The sequence below is a fragment of the Oncorhynchus mykiss genome, chromosome 4, assembly GCF_057628025.1.
Source record: "Oncorhynchus mykiss isolate SJ-2025 chromosome 4, ASM5762802v1, whole genome shotgun sequence".
NCBI lineage: Eukaryota > Metazoa > Chordata > Actinopteri > Salmoniformes > Salmonidae > Oncorhynchus > Oncorhynchus mykiss.
In genome coordinates this window covers 45,104,455-45,129,602 of record NC_143025.1, presented here as the reverse complement: position 1 = coordinate 45,129,602, position 25,148 = coordinate 45,104,455, and the positions used below count along the sequence as shown (strand labels likewise).

The window sequence follows — 25,148 nt, the reverse complement described above, 5'->3', positions numbered from 1 at the left end:
GCAGAGCAGAGGCTTTAACAGCCCTTTAACAGCCCTCTCTGCGCCTCTATCCCATACCACTGGCATTTCATTCACCAGTTACCATGCCCAGACTACTACACTGCTACTTTGTGCCACAGCATTGTGCTAGCAGCTCATTGGACTGGTGCGGTGGTGAGGATGGGGAGTTTGTATTGTCACGAGGGGGTTGCCCTACTTCATTGGGGTGTCACGTGTTTCAAGTTACAAAGTTTATTTGCCACGTGCGCAGCATACAACAGGTGTAAAACAGTACGGTGACATTCTTACCTTGATATCTCATTCCCAACAATGCAGTAATACTAATAATAGAAACCACATAAGAACTATGATGTGAATAAGACTCCAGTTTGCCACCTCCAACAACCCCCAGTCTAACGGCCAGTCGGAGTGAGCCAATCAGGACCTGGACACAACTCTTTGCTGCCTGGTCTCTGCTAATCCCACCACCTGGAGCCAGCAGCTCGTGTGGGTAGAGTACGCCCGCAACACCTTCCCTTGCTCAGCCGCTGGTCTCTTGCCTTTTGGGTGCTCCCTGGGATATCAGCCCCAGCTCTTCCCGGAGGAAGAGGTTAGTATAATCATGTAACAATTAACTCATTAGGAATTGGGGCACCATGAGAGCGGTTGTTTAAAGAGTTACCATCTTCCGAATTAAACTCAAGGTCTTTACCGATCACATCCATAAACAGTCATTAATCATAACCTTGTATAATATCATAATTCTGAACAGTCGTAACCACCTGCATCTGCAAAAACCCCGGCCTTACTTATGATTCAGTACTGCACAAATTGGTTTAATTATTTGTTTACTAGCTAACTAAATGGTAATACATTTTAAACAGGTCCCTAGCAGACTGACACAATATGGCAGCAAAGAGAGAAGAGATACTTTGGTACATTTAGAAACTACTCTCACAGTAACCATATACTTAGCACACTAACCACCGCTCGTTTTGGAGTAAGAAATCATGAATGTATTTACATGTTAATGTCATGGTTCTTCATGTATTTCTGTCGGAACCAGTACTTCTTGGAAAGGGTGTTGGTTGGGCCTTTCTGCGGCACGCTTGTAAGGCTCTGATTGTCCAAAAGGGGTCCCCACTCGTATTCTATTCTCCTATGCTGTCGTCTGGTATCCGGTGACTTAACAGAACTACAGAGTTGATTTCCCTTCCATTCGCTCCTGTAGCTGATTATTTGAAGATGGTTCTCAGTGGGATGATGAGAGTGAGTACTATGGTGATTTGAGAATAGTAGAATGGTCCCACATATATATTAGCTTTTCTACATACTTTACGTGACTATTGTCTCTACCTTGTGTTGAGATTTCAGAGTTCAAACCACTTTAGATGTGAGCTGCAGCTCGACACCTTTCTGGTCTGATATGTTAATTCTTAACCCATTGTTTTATACAGTTTGTTCAAAAGGGGTGGTTCGTGAGGCTGACACGCTCTCTGACCTCACTCAAGGGGGCGGTGACCACTTACTTGTACAAGGTTCTAGAAGCAATATCCTCTTAAAGGTTCCAAGATCACATCCCTCTTAAAATAACAACCCACATGACATTGTTCTTTTAGGTCGTCTCTGACGATTCCCCACGCTCTGTTAGAAATATTGTTCCAGTATTCGCTTTATAATGTGTTAGTTTCAGCTAGAAAATGTCTGTGAAACAAAGGCACATTCCTGTGTGAATTTGGAGAGGGATGTTCTCTCCTTGATTTACAATAGGGCGTGGGCTGTCAACCCCCCCCCCCCCCCTCTATGGGTGAGAGAAGGTCTGGTTGAAGTTAACCATTGCAAAGCTGATCTAACCCATTGGGATCCTCACAGGGCAGTCATGACATATGTGACCGACCGGCTTGATTCGGTCTTATGAAGAAACATTTGAAAAGGTGCTTTTTTACATTGGATAAAAGTAGAGACTCAGTGCTATAAAATGGTGTATCATACACTGCAATGGGAAATGCTTTGAAAGTTGATTAACTTGTAAACTCACTTTTAAGCAAATGGCCTTTGAATGTTTTGGTACTACTACTGGAGAGCACTTTGTCTACACCCATTCAGCATCGTTCACACCCTCTTAACCTTTAGCCCCACCCATCTCTTTAAGGGTTGACATGTGAGGCCATGTACTAAACAACCAAAGGAGTAGGATTAATCCAAGTGTTTTGACCGAACAGCAGTAAAGCACTCAAGCTAACTGGCTAATGTGGGCTAGCTTGCTAGCTACTTCCAGACACATGCGAGAACAGCTCACTCTGACCATTCTATTTGCCCTATCAGAGCTGGTTAGGCTGTTTTTATGTTATCCAGAGTGTAGGTGACAGCAACTGTGTTGCTGGCAACAATTTAATTACGCTTTTTTCCAACATTTACTGACACCGGCCTTATTCAACGGGTGTTAAGCGTTCGTAAAGTAGTCAGTTATTCTGCGCTCTGGCAGAATTTACCAGCTACGTCTCGACAGTTGTTGCAGTGATATGAACATTCTATTGAAATGGTTACTAGTGGAGTCTTTTTGTTTAGACATATAGCTAGCTAGCTAAACAATTTACCATAATACCAACTCATAGCGTTACTATCCTGTATGAATTTGCAGGTAACTAACCAACCAGGTTCAATGTTAGCTATCTAACTTTAGGCTATAACTAGCAATGCAAATGGCTCTGAGATACGAATAATTTTATTTCACAGGTCTTACACTTAACGTTAGCTAGCGAGCCAGTTAGCTAGCCAACATTACTCTTGAAATGACGATGGATGACCTTTTGACAATTAGAAACATGTAATATCTCAACGTAGCTAGCTAGACTACATGGATGTCACGGATGCCATGGTTGCCCTTAGTTTTAAGATGTATTCCGGAGACAAGTGTTTTATACAACAGCCTTCTGTGTTCTCTTTTTGACTCGTCTGCATATTTGCAAACGCCAGACTTTTCTCCATCTCCTTAGCTATCATACTCTATTCCACTGATTTCAAAGTTCTGTCCTCCAGAAAGTGTAGAGCAACACTTCTGCAGTTTTACTACGTGATATCTTTCAAAAAAAGCCCAGTTTGAAAGGATGACCTACACATACTGACCAGCTCATGTTACAGACAGAAGCATGCTACATGGCAGACCAATCCAAACTCCTCTCTCGGCATGTCCAGCCCACTCATTATCTCAGCAAATCATGGCTAGCAGGAAGGTTGCTGGCTTTTTCTGTGACTAAACCAACTAGGCTCGTAATTTAACAATTGTATTCGTATTTACAGATGGCAAACATGTTTGTTATTAAGGCACATGAAAGTTAACATGTTCCAGAAGGCATTTCTGCCCCCAAAAAATACATTTATATATTTATATTTAAAAAAAGGTTTACATTCAAATGGCTCACCTGTGAAGTAGTGATGCGCGACATTTGACTTGTTTCAGGAAACTAGGCGTATGTGTGTGTTGACTCTCGTGTTAAATTTGTACATGTGCATTTGCAGTACACAACAAAAAAAGAAACCAAGCATCACACAGTTATTTTCCCTAAATTCCCTTTCCCCTCCGTGTCTCACTCACTCTGGTTCCGACCTCTCCCTCTACACGTGTGCTCTGTTAGGCCAACATAAATAAATGCCTATATAAACTTTAACTGATCAGATACACAAGCTGCATTCCTTGCCAAATGACGACAGTTTTATCACAAATTCAAAATGGACTTGTTGACTGAAGTTGGGGAAAGATGTCTTCCAACAACAAGCTGCAGTTTTGGAATAATTGTGTCTCGTCTATTTTGCAGTTGTCACTATAGTATACGTACGTAAACACACACACACACAAAAAAAGAGTAATCTGAAATCAGTTTTGTGATGGCGAACAGCAAACTTTTCACTGTTTTTAGCGAAGGCTACTGTAACCCCTACGCTGCTGCTAAAATGATTATTGATTAGATTTATTATACTGCTGTCCATTGATTATCATTACCATAAGTATTTATCCTGCTACTGGTTACGATCACGTACGTGAGTGATCGTAACCAGTAGCAGGATAAATACTTATGGTAATGATAATCAATGGACAGCAGTATAATAAATCTAATCGATAATCATTTTAGCAGCAGCGTAGGTTGTCTTGACTGGGTTGAGACCTGTGGATGGGCATAGTCAGTAAAAAAAACTATGTAATATAACAGAATAAAATGTAACAGAATAGTGCGACGTGATGCACAGCTCACATCTGGAACAGTTATTCTCAGTGATCATTTGAAACGGGGCTCAATTTGGAGAGTTGATAGACATATATTTTTCAGGGTTACAAACCAAAACCTGTCTTTTTGATTTAAAGACATTTGATTTAGTTTATTCTTCATGTTCTTTTGAATTTTCAAAATGGATTAACAATTCCACATTGAACAGTGCAAGCGGAGGAGTTACCAGCACAACATCTGTTTGGTGAGTGGGCTTATGTTTAAGAATTCTAATGAAAATACGCTGTGTTTTTTTTATCAAACTAATGTTTTCAGTGTGGAACCTGTCAAATGTTTAGGGGGGTTATAGCCTAGGCTAGCCAAGTCTTCTAAATGGCACTAGCAGTTCACCAAGTAGGGTCGAAACAAGTTACGGCAGCCACAAAGTAATAAACCCCACTTATTTATACAATTTCTCTTATTTTTAAACCTAACCCTTAACCCCACTGCTAACTTTATGCCTAACCATTTTTTTCATGAATCTTTTACAATATAGCCAATCTTTGTGGCTGTGGTAACTATAGTGACAACTGCAAAAAACAATTATTCCAAAACTGCATCTTCAGTCAACAAGTCCATTTTGAATTTGTGATAAAACTGTCGTCATTTGGCAAGGAATGCAGCTTGTGTATTTGATCAGTTAACGTTTATATAGGCATTTATGTTGGCCTAACGGACCACACGTGTAGAGGGAGAGGTCGGTACCCAAGTGAGTGAGACACGGCGGGGAAAAGGAATTTAGAGAAAATAACTGTAATGCTTGTTTTTTTGTTGTGTACTGCAAATGCACATGTACAAATTTAACACGAGAGTCAACACAGATTTATCGTTGTCGTAAAGACAACATTTTGACAATTGTTTATCAGTATTCATTTAAAAAATATCTATCTGTTTAAAGATCGTGTTTTGACATCCGTTTGAGTATTCAATTACTCATGCCCATCCCTAGACTGCAGCATGGAGAACAGTCCATGTCTCTGGTGGCTGGAGTCTTTGGCAATTTTTCGGGAGCTCATCTCCAGTGATGCGCTGGGCCGTCCTCACCACCTTCTGTAGGGCTTTCCGGTCGCCATACCAGACAGTGATACAACCAGTCATGCTCTCAATGGTGCAGCTGTGAAATTTCATGAGGATCTGAGGGGCCATGCCAAAGAATTTCAGCCTTCGGAGGATGAAGATGCATTGCCTTGCCTTCTTCACAACTGTTCTGGTGTGAGACGACCATGATAAGTCCACAGTCATATGGACACCAAGTAACTTTAGGCATCGGGGGCATTGTAAGTTATTGAAAATAGTTTTCAAAGAGGTACGTTTTCAGAATATTGTCAGGGACTTGGCTGTCCTGACTTTAAGGGTAAGTTTTGTTCCACCGTTGGGGTGCCAGGACAGAGAAGAGCTTTGACTGGGCTGAGCGGGAGTTGTCCTCCCGTAAGGGTGGGAGGGCCAAGAGACCAGAGATGGTGGAACAGAGTGCTTGGTTTGGGATGTACGGTTTGACCATAGCCCGATGGTCAGCTGGGGCAGTTCCCCTTGCTGCTCCTTAGGCAAACAGCAGGGTGTTGAATATGATGCAAGCTTCGACTGGAAGCCAGTGGAGGGGCGAGTTTGACATGGGAGAACTTAGCCCGCCTAGTGTTCAACCTTCCTATGTTATTCTGGATAAGTTGCAGCGGTTTGATGGCAGAAGCAGGGAGCACAGCCAACAGAGTTGCAGTAGTCTAGACGGGAGATGACAAGTGCCTGGATTAAGACCTGCGTCACTTCCTGCGTAAGGAAAGGTCATACTCTACGGATGTTGTAGAGCCTGAACCTGCAGGATGGAGCAATGATGTTTGCAGAGAACAACAGTGTTGTCTAGGGCATGCCAAGGTTTTTTGCACTCGGGGAGGGGTGCAAAGAACCTGGGATGGCGGAGGGCCTCGTGCACATCTCTGTTTTTGTCTAAACATGCATAAAATGCATTGATTAATATGGTAGAGAGGCATCGTTGGAGACATCATTGCTAGGTCGACCTTTATAATCTGTAATGGACTATAGCCCCTGCCACATGCGTCGGAGCTGGTGCAATAGGCTTCAATCTTTTGTTCTTACATTTTCCTTCTGCCTGTTTGATGGCTCTGCGGAAGTTGTAGCAGCACTTATACGAGTTTGTGTCCTCAGACGTAGCCTTGGGGTTGACTGCGACAGCCCTGTGTGTGGTAGCTCTTTCCTTTAGCTTAGTGCGTACCTCTGTTAATCCAGGGCTTTTGGTTGGGAAAGTAGCAAACTTTCACTGTGGTGACAGTCGGCGATGCAGTTCTTGATGAAGCCAGAGACCGATGTGATTAGCTTGTCGACGTTATCGACAGAGTTCCGAAACAACATATTCCAGTCAGTGCTTGCCAAGCAGTCCTGCAACACGACCTCCGATTTGGAGGACCATTTCTCTACAGAGCACATCACGGGTACTTCCTGTTTAGAGCATCCGTTTGTAAACATAAATCAGGAGTATAGAGACATGAGCTGATTTGCAGAGGGGGAATGAGGGAGGGCCTTGTGTTCTTGCTTGTGGGTTGAATAACAGTGGTCTAGGACTTTATCGCCCCTAGTGGTGAAGGAGATGTGTTGATAGAAGTTAGGCATCAGGTGTCTTAGTGATGTGGAATTGAAATCACAGGCAACTAGAAAAGCATGGTGCATGGTTTCCTGCTTGATTATAGCCTTGTACAGTTCATTAAGTGCCAGCTTGTTGTTGTCCTGAGGTGGAATAAGCAGTCACGATAACAGATAACAGATCGTTTTTATCTTGGGAGCTAGAAATGTCATAATTTGACCATCAGGTATTCTAAAAAGGGTGAACAATAGGTCGACTTCCACTGCACATCATCTGTTGTTGATGAAGAGACATACCACCCCCCTGGATTTCCCTGAATCCAATCAACTGTCGGCTTGGAGAATGGAGTATCGAGTTGAGTAGCCATGGATTTCAGACAAGATACTCACCATGTTTCAGAAAAACAGATATTGCAGTTACGAGAGTCCCGTTGATAGCCTCTTTTTTTGCCAGTGATTCCTCTTGGGTAGCCCGAAGATTGGATCAGAGGTAAATAAAGACCTCCGAGCGGATGAGTCGGTCGAAGTTGAAGACGTAATTGAGGTTAGTAACTGCCCATCTGATGTTCCAATTTTTTTGCAGATTTATTAGGAATTTATAGCGGATGCATTTCGTAAAGATGAATGCCAAAATGGCAAAGTTGAGTAGAACCTTTCAAGACAGCAGCCATACAGTATGGCATCATCTTGATGCATTGCGTAATCTTTGGGCCACTTGATAGGGGCCAAGCAAATCCCCATTGTCCCTCAGACACAGTGGCTTCTGGAGAGGAATTTGCTGCATGTCTGATCTCAGTCGAGCAGAATGAATTCCACCGCATTCCACTCTGTGACAGGCTGGAGTTATGAATGGCGCTGGTCACTCACCCGGGAGCGGTGGTGGCGGCCCAAATAGAGGGTGGCTGACCCCCCCCAACCCCCACCCACCCCACTATTTGACCACTGCCCCAGAGAGCGGGAATGAGGGAGGGAAAGTTAATGGAATTTCACACGCATCTCTCTTTGCCCATCTGAAATGCCAGCTAAGGATAAGCCTTGTGTTGGATCTTGTGGATTTTCACACCACATATTATTTAATATATCAGAACCAAGGCTGCCCATTCTGATGCCAATAGTGGTGGTCCTGGTGGTTGACCAGTGGTTCTCAAATTTTATAGTCCTGTACCCCTTCAAACATTCAACCTCTAACTGCGTACCCCCTCTAGCACCAGGGTCAGCGCACTCTCAAATGTTTTTTGTTTGTTGCCATCATTGTAAGCCTGCTCCACACACACCATACGATACATTTATTAAACATACAAATGAGTGAGTTTTTGTCACAACCCCGGCTCGTGGGAAGTGACAAAGAGCTGTTATTAGGACCAGGGCACAAATAATAATCAATCATTTTGCTGTTATTTAACCATCTTACATATAAAACCTTATTTGTTCATCGAAAATTGTGAATAACTCATCATAGGTTAATGAGAAGGGTGTGCTTGAAAGGATGCACATAACTCTGCAACATTGTGTTGTATTGGAGAGAGTCTCGGTCTTAAATCATTTCCCACACAGTCTGTGCCTGTATTTTGTTTTCATGCTAGTGAGGGCCGAGAATCCACTCTCCCATAGGTACGTGGTTGCAAAGGGCGTCAGTGTCTTAACAGCGCGATTTGCCTAGGCAGGATTCTATAAATGCAGCCCAATCCAGAAATCTGGCAGTGGCTTCTGATTAAATAAAATAATAATTAAATAATGCAAAAACAGTGTTGGAGAAGAAAGTAAAAGTGCAATATGTGCCATGTAAAAAAGCTCATCTTTAAGTTCCTTGATCAGAACATGAGAACATATGAAAGCTGGTGGTTCCTTTTAACATGAGTCTTCAATATTCCCAGGTAAGAAGTTTTAGGTTTCTAGTTATTATAGGAATTATGGGACTATTTCCCTCTATACAATTTGTATTTCATTAACCTTTGATTATTGAATGTTCTTATAGGCACTTTAGTATTGCCAGTGTAACATGGACGTGGGCCTTTAAAAAAAAAAAACATTTATCAAGTTGAATGAGCAGCAGCTACGTTTGGCTACATACGGACCGTTAGTGGAATTCCCGCGAGAGACTAATGTTTCATGTGATTGGATGTTCATTATTTGACTAGGCTACCTGTATTTGACGTTGTGGTGTTAGCAAAATGTTGGCAGTGAAACGAGGCTACTCGGGTGAGGGAAAAAAAACTCACCCAAATGTATAAAAAAAAAATATATATTTTTTAAAGTGAATCACGTTTTTATTTGGCGTACCCCTGAAGGCAGTGCCCCAGATTGGGAATACCTGTACTAGACTGATGTTCTATTCCGGTCCAGCGCTGCTGCTTTATCAATATAGTTTGTGAGAGGTATCCTCCCTACAGTGAATGAATTAAGTCAATCAATAGACATTGATGAATTAGAATTGTTTTGCTGCACCTTTAAAACCTCATGATGTAATGCTGGAAGTACCTGTAGCCTTCTGATGCGATCAATGTCCTTCACATCCATAATGACGGAGGCCTACTGCTACCTGCCTGGGTGTGAAGTAAGAACAGGTATGATCACATAGCAGCCAGCCTGCAGGTTAGGCCTTCCATCCACCCTTCCTCCTTACCACACTGATCCCAGACACTGATTGCACCCATCGCCTTTACCAATAACTCGTGTTTCTCATCAAACCAAATTGTATTTTCTCACATGCTTTGTAAACAACAGGTGTAGACTAACTGTGAAATGCTTACTTATTGTCTCTTCCCAACAATTCAGAGAAAGAGAAATGAAGAAATAATAGAAAAGTATTAATAATAAATATACAATGAGTAACTTTGCTATATACATGGGGTACCAGTACTGAGTCGATGTGCAGGGGTAAGAGTTAATTGCGGTACTAAGTGCTTTGGAGCAGGTTGTCGTCAAGGATCTCTCTGTACTTTGCGCTGTTCATCTTTCCCTCGATCCTGACTAGTCTCCCAGTCCCTGCCGCTGAAAAACATCCCCACAGCATGATGCTGCCACCAACATGCTTTGCCGTAGGGATGGTGCCAGATTTCCTCCAGACGTGACGCTTGGCATTCAGGCCAAAGAGTTCAATCTTGGTTTCATCAGACTAGAGAATCTTGTCTCATGGTCTGAGAGACTTCAGGTGCCTTTAGGCTAACTCCAAGTGGGCTGTAATGTGCATTTTACTGAGGAGTGCCTCCGTCTGGCCACTCTACCATAAAGGCCTGATTTAGTGGATAAAGACCTGATTGGTGGAGTGCTGCAGAGATGGTTGTCCTCCTGGAAGTTTCTCCCATCTCCACAGAGGAACTCTAGAGCTCTGTCAGAGTGAGCATCGTATTATTGGTCAACTCCCTGACCAAGGCTTTCTCCTTCGATTGCTCAGTTTGTCCGGACGGCCAGCTCTAGGAAGAGTCTTGGTGGTTCCAAACTTCTTACATTTAAGAATGGAGGCCACTGTGTTCTTGGGGACCTTCAATGCTGCAGACATTTTTTGGCACCCTTCCCCAGATCTGTGCCTCGACACAATCCTCTCTCGGAGCTCTACGGACAATTCCTTAGACCTCAATTTAATTTTCCACCGGTGGACTCTAACCAAGTTGTAGAAACATCTCAAGGATGATCAATGGAAACAGGATGCACTTGAGCTCAATTTCAAGTCTCATAGCATGGGTCTGAATATTTACAGTACCAGTCAAATCTTTGGACACACCTACTCATTTAAGGGTTTTTCTTTATTTTTTACAATTTTCTACACTGTACAATAATAGTGATAACATCAAATGTATAAAATAACACACATGGAATCATGTAGTAACCCAGAAAATGTTATACAAATCCAAATATTTATTTTTAGGTTCTTCAAAGTAGCCACTCTTTGCCTTGATGACTGCTTTGCACACTCTTGGCATTCTCTCAACCACCTTCACCTGGAATGCTTTTCCAACGGTCTTGAAGGAGTTCCCACATGCTGAGTACTTGTTAGCTGCTATTCCTTTACTCTGCTGTCCAACTCATCCCAAACCATCTCAATTCGGTTGAGGTCAGGTGATTGGAGGCCAGGTCATCTGAAGCAGCACTCTTCTTCTTGGTCAAATTGCCCTTACACAGCCTGGAGGTGTGTTGGATCATTGTCCTGTTGAAAAACAAATGATAGTTTCACTAAACACAGACCAGATGGATGGCGTATCACTGCAGAATGCTGTGGTAGCTATTCTGGTTAAGTGTGCCTTGAATTCTAAATAAATCAGTGTTACCAGCAAAGAAGGATGCCTGTACAGAATAAAAATATTCCAAAACATGCATCCTGTTTGCATCAAGGTACTACAGTAATACTGCAAAAAGGTGGCAAACCAATTCACTTTTTGTCCTCAATACACAGTGTTCTGTTTGCTACTCATTGTTGTATTTATTTGCCCCAATCTCCATATTTATTTTTCGTATTTACCCTTTTTCTCCCAATTTCATTTACGATTTTGTCTTCATCGCTGCAACTCCCCAACGGGTTCGGCAGAGGTGAAGTTTGAGTCATGCGTTCTCCGAAACATCCGCCAGCTGTACCAATGTGTCAGAAGAAACACTGTTCAACTGACAACCAAAGTCAGCCTGTGGTCAACCGGCCCACCACGAGGAGTCGCTAGAGCGCGATGAGCCAAGTAAACCCCCCCCCCCCATGTAAATTACATTTCTCTATTTAATTTTCAGTAACTTTTCTAAAACATGTTTTGCTTTGTCATTATGAGGTATTGTGTATGAATGGGTAAGAATTTGTTTATTCTATTTAATCAATTTTGAATTCAGACTGTAACGCAACAAAATGTGGAATAAGTCAAGGGGTATGAATGCTTTATGAAAGCACTGTAAGTGTTCCTCTTGTCAAGGTGGGAGGTGGCAGTGTGGAGTGCAATATAGATTGTGTCATCTGTTGGGGCCCTATACGAATTGGAGTGGGTCCAGGCTGTCTGTGACGATGTTATTGATGCGAGCAATGACCAGCCTTTCAAAGTGCTTCGGCGATAGTAATTTAGACAGGTTACCTTGGGGTTCTTGGCCAAATGAACTATGGTGATCTGCTTGAAATATGAGAGATTGAAAATGTCAGTGAAGACACTTGCCAGCTGGTGAGCACATGCTCTGAGTATGTGTCCTGGTAATCCGTCTGGCCTTGTGAATCTTAACCTGTTTAAGGGTCTAACTCACATCGGCTACGAACAGCGTGATCACACAGTTGTCTGGAACAGCTGGTGCTCTCATGCATGGTTCAGTGTTGCTTGCCTCGAACGAGCATAGAAGGCATTTAGCCCATCTGTTAGGCTCACGTCACTGGACCGCTCACAGTTGGGTTTCCATTTGCAATCGGTAATAGTTTGCATCCGACGAGTGTCAGAGCCAGCGTAGTAGGATTAAATCTTAGTCCTGTATTGACACTTTGCCTGTTTGATGGTTCCTTGAAGGCGGCAGCTGTAGCCCTTAGCCAAGAGCAGATTTTGCCTGTAATCAATGGCTTCCGGTTGGTATATTTATTTATGGTCTCTGTGGGGGGAGACATTGTCGATTCATTTAGTGGTGACCGATGTGGAAAATTCCTCAATGCCATTGAATTCATTCTTAATCATATTCCAGTCTGTGCTAGTGAACCAGTCCTGTAGCTTAGCATCCGCTTAATCGGACCACTTCCGTATTGAGCGTGTAACTGGTGCTTCCTGTTTAGAGTTTTTGCTTGTATGCATGAATCAGGAGGATAGCGTTATGGTCAGATTTGCCACATTGGAGGACGAGCGAGCGCTTTTAATGCATTTCTGTATGTGGTGTAAAGGTGATCTCAAGTTTTGTCTCTCGCCTCTAGTTGCACAGGTGACGCATGGATTTCAGTTTCCCTGCATTAAAATCAGCAGCCACTAGCAGCGCTGCCTTTTGGATGAGCGTTTTCTTGTTTCCTTATGGCCCTCTACAACTTGTTGAATGCGGTCTTAGTGTCGGTATTGGTTTGTGGTGGTAAATGGACAGCTACTTAAAATATAGATAAACTCTCTTGGTAAATAGTATGGTCTACAAGCTTTTCATTAGGTATTCTAACGAAGGCGAGCAGAACCTTGAGACTTCCTTAATATTAGAGATTGCACACCAGCTGTCGTCAACAGACACACCTCCATCCTTGAGCTTACCCGAGGCTGAGGTTCTGTCCTGTCAATGAATATAAAAACCAGTGAGATGTATATTATCCATGTCCTTGTTCAGCCACTACTCCAAGAAACATAGGATATTACCGTTGTTCAGGTCCCATTGATAGGATAGTCTCGTCCAGTTTGTTCTCCAGTGATTGTACGTTCACCAATAGAACGGATGGTAGAGGCGGTTTATTTACCCGCCAATGTCATTTCATCGGGTTGCCCGCACGTCGGCCTCTTTTACGCCGTCTCTTCCTTTTCCAAGTCCCAGGATTAGGGCCTGGTCCGGGGTGAGCTGTATGTCCTGCGCTACCAGCTCGTTGAAGTAGAAATCTTCATCTAAATCTAGGTGAGCTGTTCAGATGTCTAGAAGCTCTTTTTGGTCATAAGAAACAATGGCAGAAACGTTCGTTTTTAGGTTCAAAAGCCCGTAAAACGGCAGCTATCCATTGCAGTGCCATTCTTTCATCCTCTGTTCTTTCTTCTCTTTCTTAACCACCACCTCTGCAGTTACAACTTCCCCTCTCTGTTCCTTGGTTCTCCTCAAGGAGGCCAGCTTGAGGAGACAGCTCTCTCGATCCCCAGCTGAGGAATTCAACATTCTTAAACAATCTCTCCTGCCAAAACAGTGTTCGTTGCCACAATGTTGAAGGAATGTTTTCCCATTCAGCTGCCCCCCCCCCATGCCCCCCCCCCCCCTGTTTGTCTCCAGCTTGTTCTTCCTGTGGTGAAGTTTGACCGCTCCCTGTCACGTGTAGGCGGTGGCAAAGTGCAGGTTTGACAGCAACCATTCATTATTTTTACTGATATTATTATAATGAGTTCCATAACCATCCAAAAGCAAGCTGTTGTCAAGGGGCTGTTGTAGCGAGCAGATGCAAGAGGGATGAGGGGAGAGAAAATAGATTTGTTTTCGTTCCTTGTGCGGTAAACACTGACAGGCCAAGCACAGGACAGTCTGTTCCACAGAGAGCTATCAAGATAAAGATAATATATAAAGGGGTGATAGTTGGGTGTAACCTCCCCCACACACACACACACACACACACACACACACACACACATATATATATATATATATATATACCCTCCCCTCCTTCCGCATGCCAAAATATAACTTGTAAAGTGCCTGTAGAGGGAGTGAGGCGTGGGGAGTGGAGGATAGTGAGGCTAGTATCGTGGAGCCAGAGTTCATTCCGACGTCTGCTTTAGGATTAATAACAATGACTGCTTTGTACAGTAGGGCATTAGGCTAATATCTGTCCACTGATTTCTTTTTTTCACTGGACAGACACAGAGAAAGAGGTTTGTTTCTCCTACCACCAGTCTATTATTGGGCCAGCGAGAGGGGTGAAATGTTTATTTGACACTTCAGTGTTGCTGTGATGTATAGCTTGAAGCACGGCGAAGAGGTCGTCTTAAGTGAGTTGGCAACGCACAGAACTCTGCGAAGGCGTGACCTCCGGCCTCAGCCCATGTTGGACTGCTACTGAACTGGAGGAGACTTCCTATCAACAGCAAGGTGTTGCTGCTTCACTGGATTACATAACCGTTACAGTATATCTAGCTTCATACTGATCATTTTGGCCAAAAAGTACTACACTTCAAGGTTTTGTATTAAGTCGCTCCTGGTTTTCTGGTCCTAGTCCTTGTTCTCTGGTAAAGGGTCATCCACCAGACACTGGGCTCTTTATCCAGGCAGAGGAGAGCCTGCGTGGGCCACTGTGCCAGCCATCTCCCTCCTTGCCTGCCATCTCTCTCTCCCTACAGCCTCTTCTTTCACTCTCTCTCTCTCTCTCTCCTACTCAAGCCCTTTCAGCCCCCTTTCTTGCTCTCTCCTTTTCCTGTTTTCCATGGCAGGCAGAGTGCTTTTCCAACCTACGCTCTGTCTGTCTGGGTCTCTCACTGTATCTCTGTCTCTCGTTCACCCCCAAACCCTAGACATGGACATGCACCTAGCTGTCAGGGACAGTTAAATCACTGTCCACTATTGTGCTACATACTTCAATTAAAGTCCAGGTAGCAGATTATGGACCCTAAAAGATATTTATGTAGTTGGTGCTGTATAGTGAGTACAGTGCATTCGGAAAGTATTCAGACCCCTTCCCTTTCTCTACCTTTTATGTTACAGCCTTATTCTAACATTATTATGTTTTGTTTTTCCTCATCAATCTACAGACACATGCATACCCCATAATGACAAACCGTAAACAGGTTAAGAAATGTTTGCAAATTTATTACAAGTTTAAAATAAAAATAAAGAACTACTCGAAATTGAGCTAAGGTGCATCCTGTTTCCATTGATCACCGTTGAGATGTTTCTACAACTTTATTGGAGTCCACCGGTGGTAAATTCAATTGATTGGACATGATTTGGAAAGGTACACACCTGTCTATATAAGGTCCCACAGTTGACAGTGCATGTCAGAGCAAAAATCAAACCATGAGGTCTAAGGAATTGTCTGTAGGGCTCCGAGACAGGATTGTGTCGAGGCACAGATCTGGGGAAGGGTACCAAAAAAGGCCAGATGGATTACCAGGACACATACTCAGAGCATGTGCTCACCAGCTGGCAAGTGTCTTCCCTGACATTTTCAATCTCTCATATTTCAAGCAGATCACCATAGTTCATATGGCCAAGAACCCCAAGGTAACCTGTCTAAATTACTATCGCCGAAGCACTTTGAAAGGCTGGTCAGCATTGAAGGTCCCCAAGAATACAGTGGCTTCCATCATTCTTAAATGGAATATGTTTGCAACCACCAACACTCTTCCTAGAGCTGGCTGCCCATCCAATCGGGGGAGAAGGGTCATGGTCAGGGAGGTGACCAAGAACCTGATCACTCTGACACCGCTCCAGAGTTCTCTGTGGAGATGGTTGTCTTTCTGGAAAGTTCACCCATCTCTGCAGCACTCCACCAATTAGGCCTTTATGGTAGGGTGGCTAGACGGAAGCCACTCCTCAGTAAAAGGCACAATACAACTCGCTTGGTGTTTGCCAAACGGCGCCTAAAGACTCTCAGACCATGAGAAACATAATTTTTTGGTCTGATGAAACCAAGTTTGAACTCTTTGGCCTGAATGCCAAGCGTCATCCCTACGGTGAAGCATGGTGGTGGCAGCATCATACTGTGGTGATGTTTTTCAGCGGCACGGACTGGGAAACTAACCCAGATCGAGAGAGAGATGAACGGGGCAAAGTACAGAGAGATCCTTGTTGAAAACCTGCTCAGGACCCCAGACTGGGGCAAAGGCTCACCTTCCAACAGGACAATGACCCTAAGCACACAGCCTAGACAATGTAGGAGTGGCTTCGGGACAAGTCTCCTAATGTCCTTGAGTGGCCCAGCCAGAGCCCGGACTTGAACTCGATCGAACATCTCTGGAGAGACCTGTAAATAACTGTGCAGCTACACTCACCATCCAACCAGACGGAGCTTGAGAGGACTTTCAGAGAAGAATGGGACAAACTCCCCAAATTACCGTCCTGCAAGCTTGTAGCGTCATACCCAAGAAGACCCGAGGCTGTAATCGCTGCCAAAGGTCAACAAAGTACTGAGTAAAGGGTCTGAATACTTATATAAATGTGATATTTCCATTTTTCTTTTTAGATAAATGTGCAAAAAATTCAATAACTTTTTTTTGTCATTATGGGGTATTGTGTGTAGATTTGAGGATGTATTTATTTTTTGTCTATTTTCAGAATAAGGCTGTAAATGTTACAAAATGTGGAAAAAGTCATACACTCAAAATCTGAAGCAACTTCAGAGGTAAGATAGTGTTTAATACTGCGTTACGTATTATCCTATACTATGGGTAACAAGGTAGTAAAAATATTCAGAGGTGATCAGATAAAGCAACATCAACAATAGAGGAAATGATAGAAAGCCCCTTGGTGATAACCTGGTCCAGAGTATGGCTGCGGTTATGGGTGGGCCCAGTAACATGTTGGATAAAGTCAAAAGATTCATAAATTCAATGGCCTTGAATTCATTCTCTTTGTCAACATGAATATTAAAATTGCCCAACGCAAGGATTTTATCATAGTTCTCAAGGACAATCGACAATAGTTCAGGTAAATCAGGGTTATGGCCTGCACTGGTGGCTGACATTTAAACAGTATATAGCATGATGATAAGAATACTAAAAGTTGCCAAACGAAATGTCCTTACAGCATTAGTAAAAGAAAAAAGCCCTTTTCTGATTGAGTATGAAAAGCTGTAGAGTGGTACTACAATCTAATGACAGCCATGTTTCCGTGAGAAACATGCAATCAACTTTGCGCTCAGTAATGATATAATTCACGAGAGGTTTTACTAGTGATTGCTCTAACATTTAAAATCGACATATTCCATGAGTGTGGGCCATTCTGCCCCGGGAGCATCTGCCTCAAGGTAACCAATGGGAATAACAACCAAATTATTAACATTACAACAATGTTTTCTGACCGTCTCCAATCTATCAGAATGGTACGAGATTACAGTTTGTATAAACTCGGAGACTGAGTTAAAGGAACAGAAATTAGGTTACTCACAATAACCATTGTGCAATTTCTACAGGAGTTGATATGCTTTCTATGTCCTCTTGCTTATTCTGACAAGGAGAATTGGAGCACTACCAGACCTTGTCAATCTCTAAAACATCTCGCACCTTACGCATTTGTGCCCAGCCGTGGGTAAAAACACCAGTGGGCTAGCAGCTAACTGGTACTTAACAGGAATCCGGGACACAAAGTTGTGGTCCCAGCTGTAAAGGCTGACCACATTGCGGAATCCGTAGCAATACTATCTTTAGCTATGATTTTTAAAAAGTATTTAATTAAAAACAACAAACCGAGTATAGACAGGACACTGTTCAGTTGCCCGCTTCTGGCCAGGTGTATCCAGATGAAAGGTATGATCCCTTATTCATGTCACTTGTTAAATCCACTTCAGTCAGTGTAGATGAAGGGGAGGAGACGGGTTAAAGAAGGATCTGTAAGACACATTAGGAAGGTGTTAGTAGTACTATTGACGTACTATTGACGTACTATTGAGTAGTACACTGACGAAAGGCGTAGACTTCGGCTACCAAACTTCGACTTCGACCTCAACCCTTTTTTGGGTTCGAACAGCTGAAGGAAAAAAAAAACCTGCCAAACACTTTGAAGGCCAAGTGGAATGCATCATGGAGATGGTCAAGCACCTCCCTTCTCTCTCCAATCCCAATCTTTCTCAATAGCTCATCTGTCTTGGCACCATACCCACATGTTTTTGCCGTTCCATTCATTTGGTAAGAGCCCAGATCCTCCATGACATTGTATGCAGACACTGTTGTGGGACAGTGGGTTCCTTCTAGGATTGACAGAGCTGTCATCAGTTTAGAGCAGCCCTCCGAGATGAAGGTTAGTGTGACAGTGAGGGCCTGCACCACCTCTGTTTCCAGCTGGCTGAGAATGTTTGTGACTGCCTGGGATGATGACTTTTCTGCCAACCAAAACTCTCTGTACAGATGAACATGCTCTGCATGGTATTTCACTGCCTCAAACCAGTTATTCCCTCTGGAGCTCACTGCTTCAGGAGGAGCCTTGGCCTGCACAAACTCCTTCATAATAAGGCAGCTCACCCATCTTCTCTTTCTGGCAGGCTTCTTGAAGGAGACCGATCTCATCCATTTCACAAGTGTTGCAACTTCAGAGAGGTGTTTGTAGTGTTGCCAGGTCTCACCCACCAGATTGATGTCATGGCAGAGACGGGTTACATGGACACTTGGGCATCACTCCTTTCAGAATCTCCTTGTATGCCTTCAGGCAGTAGGAGGCATTATCTATGACTGCCCAGGCATCATTCAGGTTCAGATCGTTGCTGTGGAGGGAGGCTAGTATAGCCTGGGAAAACTTTGAACTCTGTCCATGAAAATGACAACCACCAGAACGTACTGGTTTTCAATACCTGCAATGAAAGAAAATAAAAAACTTAAATTGTTTTAACCTAACACTTATTTTGTCACTTTTTTTTGTTTTTTTTGTTTCAAGTGTTAACAATATAGATACAGCGATAGTTAGCTAGATGGAGAGGCAGACAACTGCTGACATTATGCATCGCTACAGTGCCTTGCGAAAGTATTCGGCCCCCTTGAACTTTGCAACCTTTTGCCACATTTCAGGCTTCAAACATAAAGATATAAAACTGTATTTTTTTGTGAAGAATCAACAACAAGTGGGACACAATCATGAAGTGGAACAACATTTATTGGATATTTCAAACTTTTTTAACAAATCAAAAACTGAAAAATTGGGCGTGCAAAATTATTATAAAGTTTCAGCCAAATTTATGGAAATTTCTGCAATATTCCACGTTTTACAGTTGATTCCATTTTTATTACCAAATTCTGCGATTCCGTCCGCGTTTTCTGCATTGGGGTAATCATAGGGCCCTAGTGTAGGGGACAATTTGTTTTATGTTTAATAAAAGCCTGCCCACCTAGTATAAACTCACAAATAAAAAACAGGGCTAAAGAAAACAAGTCAAATGCGGGTATATACTGTTTAAAAAGGGAATCATTTTTGCTTTCTAATGCTGTTAAGTGTCTCAACTTCCATAATAAAGAAATAACACCTCTTGAAACGGGTTGTAAAAGGTGAACAGTGATATGGATGAAAGATGCACCTGTTTCAGTAGCGCGAGTCACGGCTCAAATGGCGCGTTGTCTTTCATTTAGCAAATTACCTCAACTAAAGTAGACCGTTGATAATGGCTGCCTATCAACTGCAATAATTTCTGTAACCAGCACTTAAAAAAAAAAAAAATGACTGTTGATGACAATGAGGTGCAGAGCGCTTTATATCCGTGGCAAATCATTAGTAAGAGGGGATTTACATCTTTCAAACTAGGTAGGCCTATTTGTTGAATTTTTTTTTCTCCCTTTTATGATGATGATCAGTGATCGTTTTGATAACTGCACTGTGATTTTAAAATTAAATGTTAATGACTCAATTTCGTTTAAACGTTAACGTTTAAAACATTCACACTAACACATACAGAGGTAATTGTATAGGCCCAGGCCTTCGTCCGAGTGCAGCGTTCTTGATATGCATGAGTTCTCTCCTCTAATGGAGTTCTTTGAGGAAGCTGTGCGTGTGTGTGTGCGCGCGCTACAGGCGTAGGAGAGAGAGAGAGACTCTTACATCCAGTATCGCTGCCCTGCATCAGTCTGTCTGTTGTTGGACTCCAGTGTGGGTTCTGGTTACTGGTTTAACATACTGGGATGTGGGCCAGGCCTGGCACATGAAGGCCTAATGAAGCCTGTCCCAGACCAGTCTGAATGTTGTTTGTCTCCTGCTGTTCAGTACAGGATAAATCAGGATCACATCAACCACAGCCAGGGAACATAGAGACCCATGCTGCTCTGATCTTTGTTGTGATTGGTCAAGGCGAGAATGAGCGGAAGGGTTGATGTAGCGGTTTGGGATGTGGTGATTTTGGACATTGGAAGCGACAGACATTTTCGTAAACAAAAATCTGCCATGTGACATCTTTTAAACAAAATTGAGTCATTAACATACATTTTAAATCACAGTGCAGTTATCAACATATCTTTTGAAATTACTAGAATAATTTTAGCTGAACTTTTTTGCTTGTACTTCTTTCAGCTTTTGACCAGGGAGATCGTAGCACCAGAAGAACTTGTCATGTCTGGATATCCTCTGCCCTAGTGGAAAACAAACCACTGTAATTCATATTATTAGGTTTGAAAGACCAAATTGGCCTTCTCTGAGGACATCCATCTGTCATCCAGCAAAGGTCCTCTCTCGCTCTTGATCGCTCTCCGTCTGTCTGCCTGTCTGTGTTTCAGAGCCTTGACTCAACAGCCTTGAAGTCACAACTGTGCTCTCTTAGGTTGTGATGATATATGAGTGTTTATACAGGGTAGGGGTGTGTAGGTGGACAGTTAAATACTGTTATTTTCAGGTGAAGGTAGGTCTGGTCCCCCTTCCTCAATGGGGTGTGTTTGTGTGAGAGAGAGATTGTGTCTTGCACCCATGCACTACCAAGCCTAGCCAGCTACAGGTCTATAGTTAGACGGCCCATCAACAGCTGCCATTATATTGCGCCCACTCGCCGCCTACCCCTCCACATTCAACCCCTCTTTCCCCTCTCACCTCTCCCAAACCACCAGTTGTCCCCAGCAGTAACAAGAGGAGCCACCCATAGTGCTTTGCCACAGATTAGGTAGATCTGAGGGGGAACTGGTTAAACTTTCCACTCGACCAATGATATTTATGGATATAATTTCCAACTAATATCACCATAATATTGACCTTGATACACAAATGACTGTTGCTGCCCAACATAAGGCTTTTCCTCCCATTAATTTGTTGTTTCAAACATTGGCAGACTTTGTTTGAGATGTAGATTATTATTTTTTTTTAATATATATTTTTTACCTTTATTTAACTAGGCAAGTCAGTTAAGAACAAATTCTTATTTTCAATGACGGCCTAGGAACAGTGGGTTAACTGCCTGTTCAGGGGCAGAACGACAGATTTGTAGCTAGTCAACTCGGGGATTTGAACTTGCAACCTTCCGGTTCCAACGCTCTAACCACTAGACTACCCTGCCGCGCCATGTTGGCACCAAAGCTCCAATAAGAGAACTGCCCCAACTAACCCTAAATTACCATTCTTTCATCACATTTGGTGCTAACTAGAGAACGACTGTAATTGTCCGATTTATATTGGCCTTTTGTATTCTTGGCTATCGGCCCTTCTCTATCGGCTTTGCCCATAGTCCATGTACATAGTTAAGCTGCTACTATGACAGCTTTCACTCACCGCCTGAGCTACGAGCACTGCACATTGTTGAGGGATGTCTAGGTGAGAAAATCAGCAGCAGCAGCAAGCTAGCTCATTCTCTAACAGAAAGGTGTATTATTGAGAAATGGATGAATTGACACAGTGACCAAATTCAAACTCCTCCTGTTGCAAATATTTGTTTAGTTAATTCACTAACAAGATAGCTAAGCAGAGAGCTGTGTGACCGGTTAGCAAAGATTACAATAACTAACCATTTTATGTGGTGTTCGCTAGCTATATTAGCTACTATGCTAGCTAGTTGTCTTGGTAAACATGGTGCTAAGCTATCAGATAGGATCTAATAGCTAACATAGCTAGCTACCCTTAGATTGTTATCATTTTGAACATGCACCGTTTTTGGCAACAAAGCCATCTGACTTGCGGTGTAATGCTAGCTATTTACTAGTGTGCTGATCTGACCAGCCGCAATCGTATCCGTAAATCGACAGTTGATAGTCAGATTAGATGATTGTCGTAATAGGGAAAGATTGAAGTGTTTAAAAATGCTTAAATAAAGGTTGGCAATAGGGTTAGCTACCTAAATAATCTTCCTGCATGTTTATGGACCAAAAATCTGTAGATCAGCGCTCGTGTGTGTTCTCACTTCTCAAACTATGAGCAGATTGGAGTCATTCAGACAGAACGCGCCTCGGGTTTTCTAATGATCAATTAGCCTTTTTAAAATTATAAATATGCATTAGCTAACACAACGTGCCAGATTCCATAAAAACTCTGCCATTTCCAGCTACAATAGTAATTTACAACATTAACAAGGTCTACACTGTATTTCTGATCAATTTGATATTATTTTAATGGACAAAAACAAGCACATTTCTAAGTGACCCTAAACTTTTGAACAATAGTGTATATTATTTAGTATATGTAAAGACAAGGAATTATTGGGGGCTCCCGAGTGGCACTTGGCACTACATCTCAGTGGTAGAGGCGTTACTACAGACCCTGGTTCGATCCCGTGCTGTTTCACAAACGGCCGTGTCCCATAGGGTGGCACACAGTTGGCCCAGCGTCATTCGGGTTAGGGGAAGATTTGGCTGGGGTAGGCCGTCATTGTAAAATAAGAATTTGTTCTTAACTGTCTAAAGGTTAAATAAAAATGAAAAAAAAGTGCTTGTCAAATTGTGAATGAGAGACTAATGAACTGTGTACAGCCTGCACAAAAAAAACAAAGCAGAGCTCATGCCTTCAAGCAACTTTTTTCAAATCATCACTAGTCGCATGATGCAGCCTTACAATGTATTACAAATCTAAACGTATAGAACAACTAAAGTTACATTAACTCTAAATTAAACATATAGGAGTACCTATTTCTTTGTTAACCGCTCAACACAGAATAGCCAGATGCGCGCACTCCCTCAAATCGTTTGGAGAAAGGATTTATATTTTATTCAGCTGTGTTCAATTGTATTCTTCATACTATAAAATAATGCCACGGAATTCTGAGGAAATCTTGTCTGCTAAATGAACTAGTGTAGCACACAGCCATTTGGGATAGCCAGATCAGGACCGAACATAAGGACAACTCAGAGTATGCTATTCTGTTCTGAAATAGACTACATTTTCTTCATATCATGTTTCTTTAGACCTGTCTAAAATAAATAATGGATTTATTGTCAAGGTGTAGGCTATATTACATGGATTTCTTAGACTTTTTAAAATGTAGATGTTCCAAAGGTCTGCATCATGTGTGGAAGCCAGGAGATGCTAAGTGTGTTTTGTTAATTTACTGTCAATTACCGTGAGACCGACTGCTATTTCATGAGACCGGCTGACGAGAGTTCATGACTGCCACAGCCCTAGTTACAGCCCACCCATTTCTTGACAGATAGCTGAACTAGCCAATTGAGTTATTTCGAATTTCGTCCTGGCAGCTGATGCGTCGAGAGATGCGTCATGACAGCTGGAGAGAAAAATAATATCCCGATCATGGAAAATTACAACATATACAAGTTTCATAAGCATCCGTGATCGCAAGTCATGACGTTACGTTGGACCCATTTGCATTGAATAGATGTTATTTTATATTTTCAATCTATCCTAAAAAAAGAGCCTATGGTCAACAACATTTGCATTGAAGCATCACTCCAGCATGTCACTCCTGTTTGGAAGAACATCATAATGTGATGCTTCTATGCAAATGGAAGGCAAACAGATTTTGTCATCTGTAGCACCATAGACTCCACTGATCAGCCAGGAAAACCCAATAACTCAATGCATGCACACACTCCTATTGAAAATGCCTTCGTCTTAGAGTAGGCCTATGCCATCTTAATTTACCCAGTTTGTCAAGACATTCAAGAAATGTAGTTAGATTGGTACAAACAAAGTCAAATGTATTATTTGATTTTCATATTGATGCATTAATGACATGGCTGTCTCTGGGAAATGTTGTCATCCAAATGATATTGAATATCGGCCTAAAATATCGATCTTGACCCCCCCAAAAATAGGCCATTCTCTAGTGCGTCATAGAGGTTTTTGTGCTAACCTACTGTGCATCTCTGACAGTGGTCAGTCACTGCTAGCCCTAACATGTCTCAGGGAAAATGGCACTCTGATCTCTTCCTGTGTCAAGCCAGCTAGCGCTATTCTTCCCTGCTGGCAGGCAGGCCTGGCGAATGGGAAGGCCTATTATTAGCAAGTAACATTCCACTTCCTCCCTTGCCACTCCTCTCCTCTTTGTTCTAATTTAATTGAATACGATTTCCAGCTGCTGTCCAGTGTAACATTCCACAACAAACCCAGAGAACTCTGAATCCGAGCCCTTCTGACATTTGTCATTTTTGGGTTGTTGGAATTCAAGAAACCCTCCAATTGATGGAAGGCCATTCATGCTATCTATCTGAGGATGTTTTCCCTTAGAAACCCAGAGATCAGCTTTTCCCAAACTTGGTTCTGGGGACCGCTAGCCAGACTGTGACTTTCGTTAGTTTCTTCTCTCTAGTCGAAACGGTGCTATGCCACAATGTGGACAACCAGAGTCCGGCGCGGTATATGGCTGGGAAAATCCAGGGATGGAATGTGTCTCTGTACTCCTAATTATCCCAGAATGGTGACTCGAAGATTGGAGTACTGCTGGTTTCAAATTAAAATGCAGTTTTTGTCATCTAATGCTATAGCAGCCCTTTGGATTCCATGAAAGTGCAACGTCTTGCATTGGGGTGAGTTGCTGCTGGAAGTGTTGTCGAATCCAATGGGTTGATTTAGCATTAGCTAGCCTAGCATGCTGACAAAAACTGCAGTTTAATTAAAAACTCAGTATTTCAATCTTCTCAATGTATCATTTCG

At 42.6% G+C, this 25,148-nt stretch overlaps 1 protein-coding gene across 9 annotated transcripts in view; it reads left to right on the top strand.

Annotated features, from left to right (window-relative positions):
- LOC110521854 (WW domain-containing transcription regulator protein 1) overlaps positions 1–25,148 on the top strand; it is an 81,272-nt gene that overhangs the window by 29,583 nt on the left and 26,541 nt on the right. For 3 of the 9 annotated variants that reach the window (XM_090232143.1, XM_090232140.1, XM_090232139.1), the window contains exon 1: positions 7,293–7,377. The exons of the other annotated variants lie outside the window; for them this stretch is intronic. The gene's annotated coding sequence lies outside the window, so the exon portion shown is untranslated. Of the gene's footprint in view, positions 1–7,292; positions 7,378–25,148 lie in introns of those variants that run through there. 9 annotated transcript variants of the gene reach the window in all.